This window comes from Aulostomus chinensis, chromosome 1 (genome assembly GCF_037954235.1).
Source record: "Aulostomus chinensis isolate RoL2024-O1b breed Wild chromosome 1, RoL_Achi_v1.0, whole genome shotgun sequence".
NCBI classification, from domain to species: domain Eukaryota; kingdom Metazoa; phylum Chordata; class Actinopteri; order Syngnathiformes; family Aulostomidae; genus Aulostomus; species Aulostomus chinensis.
The window spans coordinates 13,323,416-13,337,783 of record NC_141320.1 but is presented as its reverse complement, the minus strand read 5'-3'; positions in this window follow the sequence as shown (position 1 = coordinate 13,337,783).

The window sequence follows — 14,368 nt, the reverse complement described above, 5'->3', positions numbered from 1 at the left end:
ATGTTGGACTGAAGCAGTTCTACTCTGCTAAGGAGGAACCTGATAAACTCCTCCTATCACCTTCTGTGTTGAACTTTATTAGGAATGGTGTTGGTTCATTGATGAAGCTACCGGACTGAGACTCAGGAGAGGACAGGAAGAGAGAGCAGGGACAGGACAGGGAGGACAAGGGGGGGGCAACAATAGGAGAAAAACAAACAAACAAAAACAGTAGCAACAATAACAACAGAGATTTATCGAGGATTCGATCGGAAATTCTACTGGTCACCAAGAGACAAACTATAAAAATAGACCAGAGAGAGAGAGAGAGAGAGAGTAGAGCCAGCAGGTATTTATTCTCAGAGTATTACAGTTCTACAACACAGAACAACAGACGTTAGCGATGTCGAGAAAAAGCCCCCCCTCACATCTTACCAACCTGTCTTTGTAGCCAGAGAGGCGTGTATTTTGAGACCAGGTGTGTGTGTGCGCGTGTGTGTGTGTGCGTGCTACGGTTTGTCTTGGATGAGGTGGGTAGCTGACTGTAGCTGATGTGGGGGACCAGAACATCACACCCCCAGTCCAGGACAGCAGGCAGGTCAGGACCAAGCCACCAGGGCACCCAGAAACCCCCTGAACACAGGGAGCCCCAGGAAGCCCCCCCCCCCCACCCCCCAGGCCACAGGCCCAACCCATGCCAGGACCCGCAGGAAAGCATAGGAGCAGCAACCCCCACCCGGAGGCAGCCCACAGAGAGATGGGGCAGAGAGATGACCCTGGGCCCACCAGGCACACCCCCCCCCCCCCCCACAGCAGGAGCTGAGCCCAGGGGGATGGAGCCCCGCCAGCATCGAGGCCCACCCACACCCCACGCCAAGACGGGGCAAACCACAGCCCACTACAACGACCAGGCCCACCGCCCCCAGACAGAGCTACCCCCCAACCTCCTGACCCCAATACCCTCCACCCGTCCCCTGTTCTCCCCTTTCCCCCGGAGCAGGTCAAGCTTCAGGCTATAAGGCAACACCAGCCAGCAACCCCCCCCCCCCCAAAAAAAGGAAAAAAGGACCCCCCACTCACCCAAGAGGCCTATGGCCACCTTCCAGGGTGAGCCGAAGGCACCCACATCCGGGACCGCCACCCCCAGACAAAAAACAATCCTATCCTCATCTTCCTCCTACAGGGGCTGAGCACTCCATCGATGCAGACGCAGTCCAGGGCACCTCAGACCCTGTAAAACCGCCAGCAAGGGATCCACCACACAACAGCAAGGCCTGCGACCAACCCCAGCCCAACCACCATACTGGGAGGCACCCATCCCAAGAACACCAGTCAGGCCCCCAGGCCAGCAGTGCAGTTAGCAAAAGGGGCAGCAATGGACTCACTCCCCGCCCCAGCTGCCCCCCCATCCCAACATGGGCGCAGGGTGTGTGTTGTGCGTGGGAGTGTAGATGTGATGGTGTGGATGACTAGAATGTAGTTAAAATTCAGGGAGGCACCCGGGGCATGGGAGCGCCGCCGGTTGCTTGTTTGTGTGCCATTTATTCTTTTTTATATATAAATATTAATATTAATATTGGTCCAGACGTTATGTGTGCCAGAGAGCTAAGTATTTCCTGTGTAGGTGTTTTTTTGTTGTTATTTTTTGATGGCACCATGAGGATCATGAAGTGAAAGAAACAAAGACCTGACGCATCAGTGGATCTCAGGAATCGTCATTCCAGGGCTGGAACCTGAGGTGTGAGTCACTGTCAATGGTCAATGTGAAGAACACTCCCATTGACAGGCATCAGAAGCATGTTACCATTGAACTGAACCAAGACAAGACCAAGCTGAGGGGACATTCACACTGTGTTGCTAACTCCTGCTAACTGAGTCGTGTGTGACAGGCTGGCCCAGCATGCTGTGCATGTTGGTGTCCTTGTGTCGTTCTTCTGTAGGCTGCTACGGTGCTACCTTGTTAAAAGATGATCCTGTAGACTGGAAATTATATCAGCCCATTAAAAACAACCTTTTTTTCTCCACTGCCTGGTTGGCCTGGGCTGGACCGGCCATTAGGGAATCATTCCACTTCTCCCAGTGGCCAGCACCTCCCTGGCTGTGAGTGTAGGTGGGCTGACATGTTTAGCATCGGTACAGGTTACCTCTGGTTCTAGGGACTGAACTCTCATTCTCCTACAGGGTCTCATTCTAGAAATGAACATTCTGACTAGCAGATGTGATCATGAATGGACAAAACCATTCAGCAGAGGGGACCTATGACCTTTGACCTGGGTGACACAACGTTGATCCAAGCATCTGAAGCCAGCGTTTCTATTCCCAGTTTGCTGACTGGTCCTCAGTAGCAGGACGTCTCTTTTCATTGAGTTGATTTCTGTTTCTGTCTGTTGCTCCGCTGTTTCAGAGTCAAATGAAGAGATTTCTGATGTTGCTGTTTGTGTCCTGCAGATGTGGAGCAGCTGCTGGTGATTAAAGAAGAGGTTCCCCCTGAGCTGCAGGACCCAGAGCCCCCCCACATTAAAGAGGAGAGGGAGGAGCTCTGGACCAGTGAGGAGGGAGGGCAGCTTCAAGGACAGGAGGAGGCTGATATCACCACGTTCCCCTTCACTCTGTTCCCTGTGAAGAGTGAAGGGGACGAAGAGAAACCTCAGTTCCCACAGCTTCATCAGAGTCTAACTGAGGAGAACTTGAAAGAAGAGTCTCTGAGCAGCAGCCCAATTCATCCTCTGAAAACAGAAGCTGATGGAGAAGAGTGTGGAGGACCAGAACCAGAACCAGCCAGCAAGGTAGATCCAGATCCACTTGTACAACCCCAGACTGAAGACCAGATGTCAGACTCTTCTGAAGCTGAGACTGAAGTGAGTAAGGATGATTGGGTCAGACCTGATAACACGGCCACCTCTAAGCACAAGGAACCCTTTGGCTCAAGGAGGAATTTGCTTCAGAAACTGAGCCCAGGACAGGAAGTGACTCATTGCAGTTCAAAAGAACAAAAACTAAAGACTGAAAGAGAATCAGAGATCATCAGGAACGTGACCTTTGGTCCTTCTGAATCTCAGACAGAATTCAGTGAGGATGAGCGTCCCTTTAGGTGCTCAACATGCAGTAAAGGTTTTAGATGCAGGAGTGGTTTGGATACACACATGAGAACACACAATGGGGAGAAACCATTCCCATGCTCAGTTTGTGGCAAATGTTTTTCAGTAAAGGGAAGTCTGAAAACACACTTGAGAACACACACTGGGGACAAACCATTCACCTGCTCAGTTTGTGACACAAGATTCTCAAATAAGGCAAATCTAGAATCACACATGAGAAGACACACTGGGGAGAAACCATTCCCCTGCTCAGTTTGTGGCAAAAAATTCTCAGTTAAGGTTTGTCTGGAAAGACACATGAGAACGCACACTGGGGAGAAACCATTTCCTTGCTCAGTTTGCGGCAGAAGGTTTTCAGAAAAGGGAAGTCTGAAGAAACACATGAGAACACACACTGGGGAGAAACCATTCCCCTGCTCAGTTTGTGTCAAAAAATTCTCAGTTAAGGTTTGTCTGGAAAGACACATGAGAACGCACACTGGGGAGAAACCGTTTCCCTGCTCAGTTTGTGGCAGAAGGTTTTCAGAAAAGGGAAGTCTGAAAAGACACATGAGAACACACACTGGGGACAAACCATTCCCCTGCTCAGTTTGTGACACAAGATTGTCAAATAAGGCAAATCTAGAATCACACATGAGAAGACACACTGGGGAGAAACCATTCCCCTGCTCAGTTTGTGTCAAAAAATTCTCAGTTAAGGGAAGTCTTGAAAGACACATGAGAACCCATACTGGGGAGAAAACACTTTGCCATGCTGTGGCTGTGAAGCATGACAAAAGAGCGAGGTGCAGGTAGGGCTGAATGAACAGCCCCCCACCCTCCAGATACCTGCTTCAACACAACTGCTTTCTCCAGGATTTTAGAGAGGAGGGGAGGTTAGCTATCAGTCCATAGTTGGCTAGAACCTCAGGGTCTAGAGGAGGCTTCTGAAGCTGTGGTTTAATGACAGCTACCTTCAAGGACTGTGGTTCATGTCCTGTTACTACAGACAGAGGAATCAGATTGAATAAAGAGGTGCTCACTGAGGGAAGACTTCCTTAGGCAGCCTAGTAGGAAACAATCTAAGAGACAGGATGAAGGTTTTGATGAGGCCATCATTGAATGAAGTTCTGGACTGTTAATTTGATAAAAGTGGTCTAAAGAAACATCTGGTTCAACAGCAGTTTCTGTGTTGACTGAGTTTACAGGTAAATTAGAATCTCTTGAGGACAGGAGCTGATTAATTTGATCCTTATAGTTCCTATGTTGTCATCAAAGAAGCTCCTAAAGTCGTCTCTGCTGAGAGCTGAAGGAGTCCAGGGTCTAAAGAGTCAGGACTCTGTCAGTTTAGCTCAGTGCTGGAAAGAAACCTGGACTGTTTTCTGTTCCTCTGTTAGTGATGAATAATAGGAGGCTCTTTCTGCCAGGCTAAATGTGATCCATCCTGCTGAGAGGAGCACCACATTCTTTCTGGTTGTTGTTCCTCTGGCTTTAGTTGCCAAGTGTTGAATTCTACCACAGAGCTGTTCTCTGTTGTTAATGTTCTTCTTTTTGAAGGACCGATGGAGTCGTTAGTGTGGTGGTGTTTATTGTACTGCTGTGTTGTGATGTCGAAGTCTACGTCAAGCATTGTGACAGCCGCCAGTCACGAGCCACAAGTCTCCAGTCTCCAGCATCTCCAATATCTTCAGTCTCAAGTCTCAAGCCTCCAGTTTCTGGTCTCAAGTCTCCAGTCTCCAGTCTCTCCAGTCTCTCATCTTAAGCCAAGTCTCCAGTCTCCAGTCTCCAGTCTCTTTAACAAACCTCTTTTGTGCACCCTCCTTCCCCTCCTCTTCATTTGGGTCTACTTCCCTTCACCCTGCCTCCTGACAAACAAAGGAAATGCGTCACCAAACAAAGGAAAAAGCAAGCTTCTGCAGCAGTGAGCCTGCAGTTTTATCTACCATGAGATCAACCTCCAAATGACTCAACTCAGAAACAGGCATCTCTGTTGTTGTCATCCATCCAGTTACTGAACAGTGAACTTAAAGTTAACAGAAGAATAGAAAGTTTATTAAAAGACAAGTTTATGAGGACAGTTAATAAAAAGGTTTAAAGAGAGTATTTTTATAGGGAAAATGCTGGAGTTCCTTGTCCTTTGCTTGGATTTGTTTGCTTTTTTATTGAGTTTGACTCGCTGGAAGAAGACTTGTTGATCCAGGAATGAAGCTGGATTCTTCTGTGCAGAGCATTCATTGAGTTGAAGTGTGGCTGTACATTCAATGATCAGTGTTAGGGTTTCCTCTCCTGTGTTCAGCTGTTGCTCATACACACACACACACACACACACACACACACACACACACACACACACTGCTGTGTCTGAACACTGAAGCTGAGGAGAGAGACTAATTTGCACCATCTTTTGGGGTTTCTATCTCTTTCCACACACAAATGCAGGCTGGCTCCTGAGTGGTTCATAGCTTTTATGAAGGCGTGTGCTTTGTTGCCATGGAGACCAGAGCTTCAACAGGTTGATGAGTTCTTGAAAGCAGAGTTGGAGTTTGTTTGTGGACTGAACAGTAAACTCCTTTCTTTTGTGGGACTTTTGAATAAAACATTGAAATGAAAATCACTCTCCTTATCGTTTTTGATGCTACAGTTTTTATGTTTCTGTAGACGTTTGGATTCAAGGATCTTGATTGTCAAACCACTCACATTTCCATGTTGGTGGTACGAAAATTGAACTCTGGTCCTGGGGTAGCAAGAGATAGCATAATAAAGAGTGGAGGACAGAAATAAGGATTTACAGACAGAAAAGATATCAAGTTGAGGGACACTGCACTTAGAGGATGAGGGACCAGTTGTTGCTCTGTGGATGGGAGAGGGTGGAGACTACAGAGCAGGGCTCCAGCTCAGCAGTCTGACAGCTGCAGGGAAGAAACTGTTCCTGAGCCTGGTGGTCCGGCTCTGGATGCTCCTCAACCACCTTCCAGAGGGGAGAGGACGCAGCAGACTGTGGGCGGGATGGGTGGAGTCCTCCATGATGCGGAGGGCCCTCACTTTGCATCGTGAGGTGTAGAGGTCCCAGATGGAGGGAGGACTGCTCCCCAGAGTTCTCTGTGCAGCCTTGACCCCCCTCTGCAGAGCCTATCTTTCAGCAGCCGTGTGGCTCCGTGCCACACGGTGATGCAGGTGCACAGGACGCTCTCCACCACACAGCGGTAGAAGTTCCTCAGGACGGAGCTCTCCAGTCCAGCTCTCCACAGCTCCCTGAGGAAGTAGAGACGCTGCTGGGCCTTCCAGACCAGATGGGAGGTGTTGGCACTCCAGGTGAGGTCACTGGATATGTGCACACCCAGGTACCTGGAGCTGGAGACCACTTCCACAGCTGTGCCACTGATGTGCAGGGGGGGAGGGTGCCTGACCCTCTGAAAGTCCACCTCCATCTCCTTGGTCTTCTGGACGCTGATGCAGAGGTTGTCTGCTCTGCTCCACTGCACCAGGTGTTCCACCTCCTCTCTGGATTCAGACTCATCCTTGTTGGTGATGCGTCCTACTAGAGGAGGACTCCAGTGGACTAAAGGGGACTAGAGTTGTTCTACATGTCGGACTTCATCATTGGATGGTTTCAGAGTCTGAAAAAGCACCGAAAAAACTACAGCAATGTACTGACATCGGTACTTTGTACTTTTGAATACTGAAGTATTTTTGAAAAAAAAGTTCCTGGTTACTTTAACTTGAGTAAAATTTTGGCCGAGCAACTTTTTGTTGTCGTTGAGTAAGATTTGACTCTGAGTATCAATACTTTGACTCAAGTACTGGAGTTGAGTACTTTTACCACCACTGTTTAAGGAGGACATCATGGCAACAAATATTCACCCTGATCCTTGTCTGAAAGGAGAACCCAGTTCATGGTCGACTTCCAAAACTTGACTTCAAAATACTTTGAATTCAGATGATTTTTTTTTACTTTTTGATCTCAGAATTTGGTCTTTGATGTTGCAGTGACAGAATGGACCAAACCTGCTTATCGCCTACAGGAAGACCAAGCAGTCAAGAACTAGTTAAAATATGAAGCTCTGATAACTCAGAAATGTAAAAACCTCATAGCACCACAATGTTTTGAGTCATGAGAGCACTTTTGAATTTTAAGTGAACAGCACTGAAGAACTTTAACTGAGGTTTATCAGTGTACTTCAATCTTTGAACTTGTCCCAATGCTAAAAGGACTGGAGAGTCAACAGGTTCAACTGTGAGCAGAGCTTTAAACAGACAGAAACAACAGTCATCAGGACAGAATGTGGTAGCACCAGCAGCAGTGGTGAGAGAGTCACATCAATCAAACACAACTGCTAAGTGTCAGCATGAACAAATCCATTCCCACAGGCAGTGGTGACAGCTGCACAGGATCAGTTTGATGGAAGGACCCACCTTGATTTCTGCTGCTGCTCAGCTCTGGTTTCTCTTTCTTAAACTCTCCACCACCTGTGGTCTCAGTGCTAGTTGTGCTTCAATCCCTCTGTGCTGTGCTACACTGAGGGGTGGTTCTCACTTCTTCTTCTCCCTCCCATCTTTAGCCTGTGGAGTCTCCACAACTGGAGGTTGATGACAGGCCACTTGGCAGCGTCTTGACGGCGAACTCCACTGATGCACAATGCCTCATCCTGACAGGTGACCCATCATCACGGAGGGCAGTGGCTGGTCAGCGGGCCCATGCCGTCTGAGGGAGACACTCAGGCTCGGAGTGGCCATCTGGAGGACCGGGAGTTTTCTTGAACGGCCGGTGCCCCCGGCGGCCGGATGGGCCGGTGTGAGCAGGCATTTAAAAATATATATTTCTGGTAAAAACGCAGATACAGCGGTTAGTTTGTTTTTGTGTTAAAATGAGAAACAGACCCATCTAGTTGTAGTGCCACCACTCAGCGGCCGCCTTGCAGTCAGAAGCCATGAAGACTGTTGCCCAGTAAGAGGAAGGAGAAAGGAGGAGCCGAAAAAGAGAGACTCCGCAAAAGAAAAGCAGCTGAGGCAACTGCAGCCAAATTTCCAAAACTCGACACGTTCTTCCCCAAGCATGTCCAACAAGAGGGGACAGGTAAATAGTAAACTTATCCTGTGTTAACTTAGCTAAGCTAACGTTAATGTTAGCTCAGGCTGTACTAGCAGCTATAACCGTGCAGCCTGACAAACTTTGGCTATCTGTGACTGTGTTTGGCTACTGGCTAGTCTAGCCAGTAGCTGTTAAGTGCTAACGCTAATGTTACGCCGCACTGTTATTGTATCGTTTTTTGGCAAACGTCAGCCACTCACTGACAGTCAAAAGTTGTCTCTTCTTAAAAGTTTGGCACTCATGTGAGAAACTTCTGTCTTAGCTTCACAGCAGATGGCTGCAGCCTCTCAGCAGACCAGCAGTGCCAGTGAAGATTACGAAGACCCAGTTCCACATCATCGTTGTCCAGTTCCACACATGTCCCTGGAAAACGATGATGTTATTAACACAGTTGCAGAGACCAGTGCACTGCTCAGGCTCTTGTTAATGGTTTGATGAAGGAAAAAAAAAAAAAGTGTACCAGGGTTGTAAAATGCTATTAGATAGCAAGCTCTGGTGAGTTTAGAGAGACCAGACCACTGCACTGCTCAGGTGTTTTTTTTTTTTTGTTCAATGTTTATTTATGTTGGTCCTCCCAACACTAGAGAAATATATCAGTGTGATTACTGTTTGCACTAAATGTGGTTAACTGTTAGAACTGTTATTGAGAGAAACATAACATGTTGGCTCTCGTGGTCATTCTGTATGTCCATGTTGTACACCATTGTGTACCACAGTGTTGGAATGGATACAGTATGTGAGTTTGAAGTTGCTGCTTTATAAATCTACATTGTGAAACAATGTATTTGCACTACATTGCATGTCAATACAAACCATATGTTGTGTGCTGAAGAGCGAACTGGTCAAAAATAATGAATAGATAATTATGGATATAATTATCGATTATTAAATAAATTACTAATTAATATTAAATATTATTTATTCGGGGCACCACCCTGATGAGTTCAGGGAAACTAAAAAACGACCAAACTTGTAACAGTTACCAGTCTCTAACAGAGTTTATCTACTAACAGTCAATATTCTGTAACATTAACGACCAAGGGACAGCTCTGATGTTGGAGGATGAGATCAGAGCACTGCTATTGATGAGACACGTGACCACAAGTTGGTACACAAAAGATACTACGACTCCTCTCTTATAATAAAAATATATTTATTAACACAGTGCATCCATCAATCAGCAACACGTTGGTATGACGGTTATCTAACCAAAAGAAACAAGTGATAATGTGTGCGTGTGTGTGTGTGTGTGTGTGTGTGTGTGTGTGTTTGTGTGTGCGTGCGTGCGTGCGTGCGTGCGTGCGTGTGTTTGTGTTTGTGTTTGTATGCAGATTTTTCCCTGGAACAACGGATTTTATTTGAAGCAAGAAAGCAAGAGCCTCCAGATCAAAGTCAGAATTGATGATGATGTCATCAGGGCTTTGATAGTGTATTTATTTGTACCTAGAATTCTGTCTTTGATCTCAGGAGGACATGAAAGGAACCTAATTGAGGAAAGTAGAGGAGAACATTCAGCTTCATGAGAAACACTTGAACTGTTCAACAGTAGAGTTTGTTAGAAACAGTTTACAACACTCAGAATTAAATTGAAGATACAAAAACGTTCCACACTTAAATCCTGTCTCTAACTTCAAACTGGGGATGAACATTTTTATAATCAATCTGTCTCTATGTGTTGGCCTTGCCATGGACTGGTGACCTGTCCAGGATAAACCCCGCCCCTCACCTGAAGGCTGCTGGGATAGGCTCCACCCCCACTAACCATTGCAGATCATCAATGACCAAAGCTACTAAGGAGGATTACAGAGTTTGGGAGTCAGTGACTAACAAAGGGTTAGACCTGAATGAGACAGTCACCCTTCAACATGGGGCCATGGCAGAGTGAACCAAGAACACTACAATGGGGGTGAGAGTGGAGCCATGATGGATTCACAGTTCATCACCTCCACCATCATGTGGACCACCTGATCACCTCTCCCTCAACCTATAAATAACTCGTTCCCTGACCGGGAATCGAATCCAGGCCGCGGCGGTGAGAGCGCCGAATCCTAGCCACTAGACCATCAGGGACCACACTGAGCTCTCCAACAACAGAGACTATAGACAATGACTCAAGTACACAGGACTCTGTGGTCTCAGCTTGAGATGCAGAGGGTCCACCAAGACCACCAGACACCTCAGCCCCCTAAAGAAAGTCCACCCCCAGGATCCTGCCCCCCTCTGCTCCAACTCAGCCCTCCATTCATAACGTGACTTTCGCTACGTCCGAACTGCCAAGTACCAACCTACGTCCTCCTGCTACAACCTGAACATGGCGGCACCACTCAGACACCCTAGAAGATTGGTGGGGAAGCACGACCTCTGCTGGCAGAGCACAGACACCGCAATTAGGTAGACAGCACCAACGAAAGCCCCACCTGCTGGCCTGACTGTGGTACTGCACTCCACTCTGAACGCACCCTTCACTCATTCTCTATTATTAAGCACGTTAACGCACCTGTACAGGTGTGTTCACATTATATACATATTATATATTTATGCTTGGCTGTTTTTGAAGAACTTGGGTGGGACTCTGGTGCAGGGATGAGGTCATGGAGCTGATCTGGGAGCAGTCCTGATGTTAAATGCTGTGATGAAGGACAGTGTGGAGGAAAAATGAGTCAAATTTAAATTGTCAACAGTTCAACGTTGTTGGCAGGACTCCAACCTGAGCAGGGAGACCCCAATGGATTTCTAGTCCATCGCCTTCACCACTCGGCCACAACGACCACATTCACACACTTTTGTAGGAGACTGAAATTAGACAATGAAAGTTCATGTCAGCACAGTCAAATATTTTTGTCCTCTCTCAAAGACAAACTATTTGTGTGTATGTGTGTGTGTGTGTGTGTGTGTGTGTGTGTGCCAGTGTTGTGACTGAGCAGTGAAGAAGACGACCTTCTGACTCCATTTTCTTTGTTGCTCTTCTATCAGTTCCTCAGTTTCACTCATCAAGTGAAGCAGCTTTGACAGGTTTACTTCTCTGTGTGTTCACAACTTTGGTCTTTAAACTCCTGACAAACTCACCACGTCACACATTTGGTGAATTAAAGCAACAAATAATGACATCATGATGATTCAGGTTAGGGGGGCACGGCCTGGAGGCAGAGTGGCCGTCTAGCAGAGTTGCTGGTTCAGTTCTCACTTCAGCTGGTGACCATGTTGAAGTGTCCTTGAGCAAGACACTGAGCCCCTCATTGCTCCTGATGACCAGCATCCAAGACCAACAAGCTTCTGATTGGCTCTGATTCTCTGAGCCAAAGTCCAACACAGGAAACAGAAACTCTTGAGGTTGTCTCACATTTTTTAAAGAATCTCAGCACAGGACAGTGATAGGAGGCTGGTTTCCTTGATGTGGGCTTCACCTCCACTGCTGTCCACATTTAAATGTTGGCTGATGCTGGTCCCCTGTTGAAACCTGGACCAGACCAGGGACCTTCAGACCTTCAGTCTAACGCTGTTCCAGCATTGGATGAAAGAGACTGATGCTCTCATCTTCTTCAACATTGACTTGTTCTACCAGGACAAGAGAATCTGAGCTTGGATGTCATTTAGCAGTCAAAGGCTTGTTAAACTGGTCAACATCAGCTGGTGTTCACTCTGATGATGTAGCGATGGTCTGGATTCTTCCTTCTGGAGCACCAAGCTGCTGGGAAGAAGCCTGATGATGTCAGAGTTGTGTTCAGTGGCTCCTGCTGGGTCCATTTCTGACAACTGGGCTCCAAAGAGTTCACTGTTTCAAAGGCTCAGAGAACGCAGCACATCATGGTGGTCAGGAGACGCGGTGGCCGAGTGGTTAAGGTGATGGACTGCTGATCCATTGAGCTCTGCAGGTGTGGGTTCCAATCCCATCCTTGTCGTAGGAGACTTTGGTTTCTGCTCCTAGATTCTGGAACAACTCTGAAGTGTGAGGCTTTTCAAGAGGAGATCCTGCAGCACCAGAGAGCTGCAGTTCCAGGGCCCCACAGCACCCCCTACTGAATTGGATGATAAAATGCAGTCCTGGACTTTAGGTTTTTGGTGACAGCGGCACCTATCGAATTAGATGATAGCAAAATACTACTTTCTAACTACAGTATTAAAGGTTTATTCCACCAAAATACTACTTCCTGTCCTTTAGTTTCTAACTACTGTATAAAAGGTTTATTCCAATCCCACCAAAATACTTTCTAATTTATAGTTTTAAAGGTTCATTCCACCAAAATACCTTCTAATTTATAGTTTTAAAGGTTCGTTCCACCAAAATACTTTCTAATTTATAGTTTTAAAGGTTCGTTCCACCAAATACTTTCTAATTTATAGTTTTAAAGGTTCATTCCACCAAAATACTGCTTTCTGTCCAACTTCTCAGTTTTAAAGTTTCCTTCAGTTGAGGGCACCTGGTTCTGTGTGAGGGGTTCAGGGTCGATATGGGATGATGAGGAAGATTTCATGTCACGATGGTCCTGCTAAAGTAACTGTGAGTCATGACATCAAACAATGTCATCAAAATATGCTTGAACTCTTAAAATGGCAATAAAATCTACTGGAATCATTTTACCACAAACACTTTTATTGTGATTTTGTGAGCATCATTTTTCAAACATTATAACATAAACTTTAAAAAGGGTCCATTCACTAACACTCTTACTTGAAGGTAGTCACTGATATCAGTAAACAGCTGATAAAGATTTGTGTTCATGTTTTAATTCTCTACTCTGACCTGTGCTGAGACACTGGACCAGAGAGGAAGACCTGCTCAGCCTCCTGCATGGACCAATTCTGCAGCTCAGTGATGACGACGAGGGATTCAGCATTGAGTTCATTTTTAAACTTTTTGGAGGAAACACCTGTAAATTAACCAGCAGTTACTGGTGATGCTTCACAGTTTCCAAGCTCAAACGGCCTCCTGCTTGTTGGACTCACAATTTCAAAAAAATGTAGACATCAAAAGTCAAATCATGTTTTTGTTTGGTTTTGTGTTGTTTTGTTTTTACTGGAGGAAAACTTCAAATTGTGATGATGTGTCTGACTTAGAAACTGAACCCCCAAAAATCAAAAAGTCTCCTTCTTCTGTGCCGTGATCTCTGAGCTGATCATGATTGATCTCATCAATAATCCTTGGCAGCTGACCAGTCTCACACACACAGCCCCCCCCCCCCCACACACACACACTGAGACATGCAGCAGCTCACAGTAACTGCCTCAGTCACACAGCAGATAGACTCCTTTCTATAACAAGATAAGCAGTAGAAAATGGATGGAAGTGATGATGAACTGATGAACAGGTGATTTGTCAAAAAGTCAACATCAGATTCATTTCCAGTCTGTGGAAGCAGTTTCATCTTGAGGTTCCAGGTAAGAACAGCCAGCTGTGGGCTGACACACATCTCTTCAGGAGCACTTCTATGCTCCAAACTTGCCAGGTTGAATTGTGTCTGTATTCTGAGGGCAGCAGGAGGACGGAGGAGTGAGGACACACACATTTGGAACTGAGAGCAGCTGTGTGTGGGATTTCCCCAGCAAAGATGAAAACCAGCTCCTTCATGCTGGCTATGAAGGCTCACAGTCACACTGAGCCAGCTACAAATACTTTGATATGCAACAGACTGGTTTCTCTTCTGGTAGTTTGTTATCGACTGTTGTCACATTTATGGATCAATTTAGCTGATAAGATGAAGGCTCCAAAGGACCAGCTGGAGATGCAGAGGATTGAACCCGGGGCCTCATACATGCAAAGCATGCGCTCTACCACTGAGCTACATCCCCTCTGTCAGAGTCACTGTTTAACTGATGCAGCAACACAAACACAGACACAACATTTTTATTCTTCATTTTAGGGAAAAAAGGAAGTCAGCCTGTGATCTCAAAGGCTCTGTGATCTCAGGAGTTTCACTGTGACTTCAGCCCTCACAACCTTAGACCACAGAGGCAAGTCAGGCTCCAGGAAGCTGAGGCTGCTCCGTTCTCAGTCCAGTCCAGAGTGAAGGTTTCCCTCTCAGAAGCTTTCCAATCCAGTCCAGATCCTCTCTGACTAGCAGGAGTCTTTGACCAGGAAATGAGAATTATATTGAACGTCTGCTCATCCTCAGAATGAAGTAAAAGTATTTGTGTTCCTAAAATAATCTCCAGATGCTAAGATCAATTATTAACATTGATTGACAGCTCTAAACTGACCCACCATCACTATACAGTTGCAACTGAA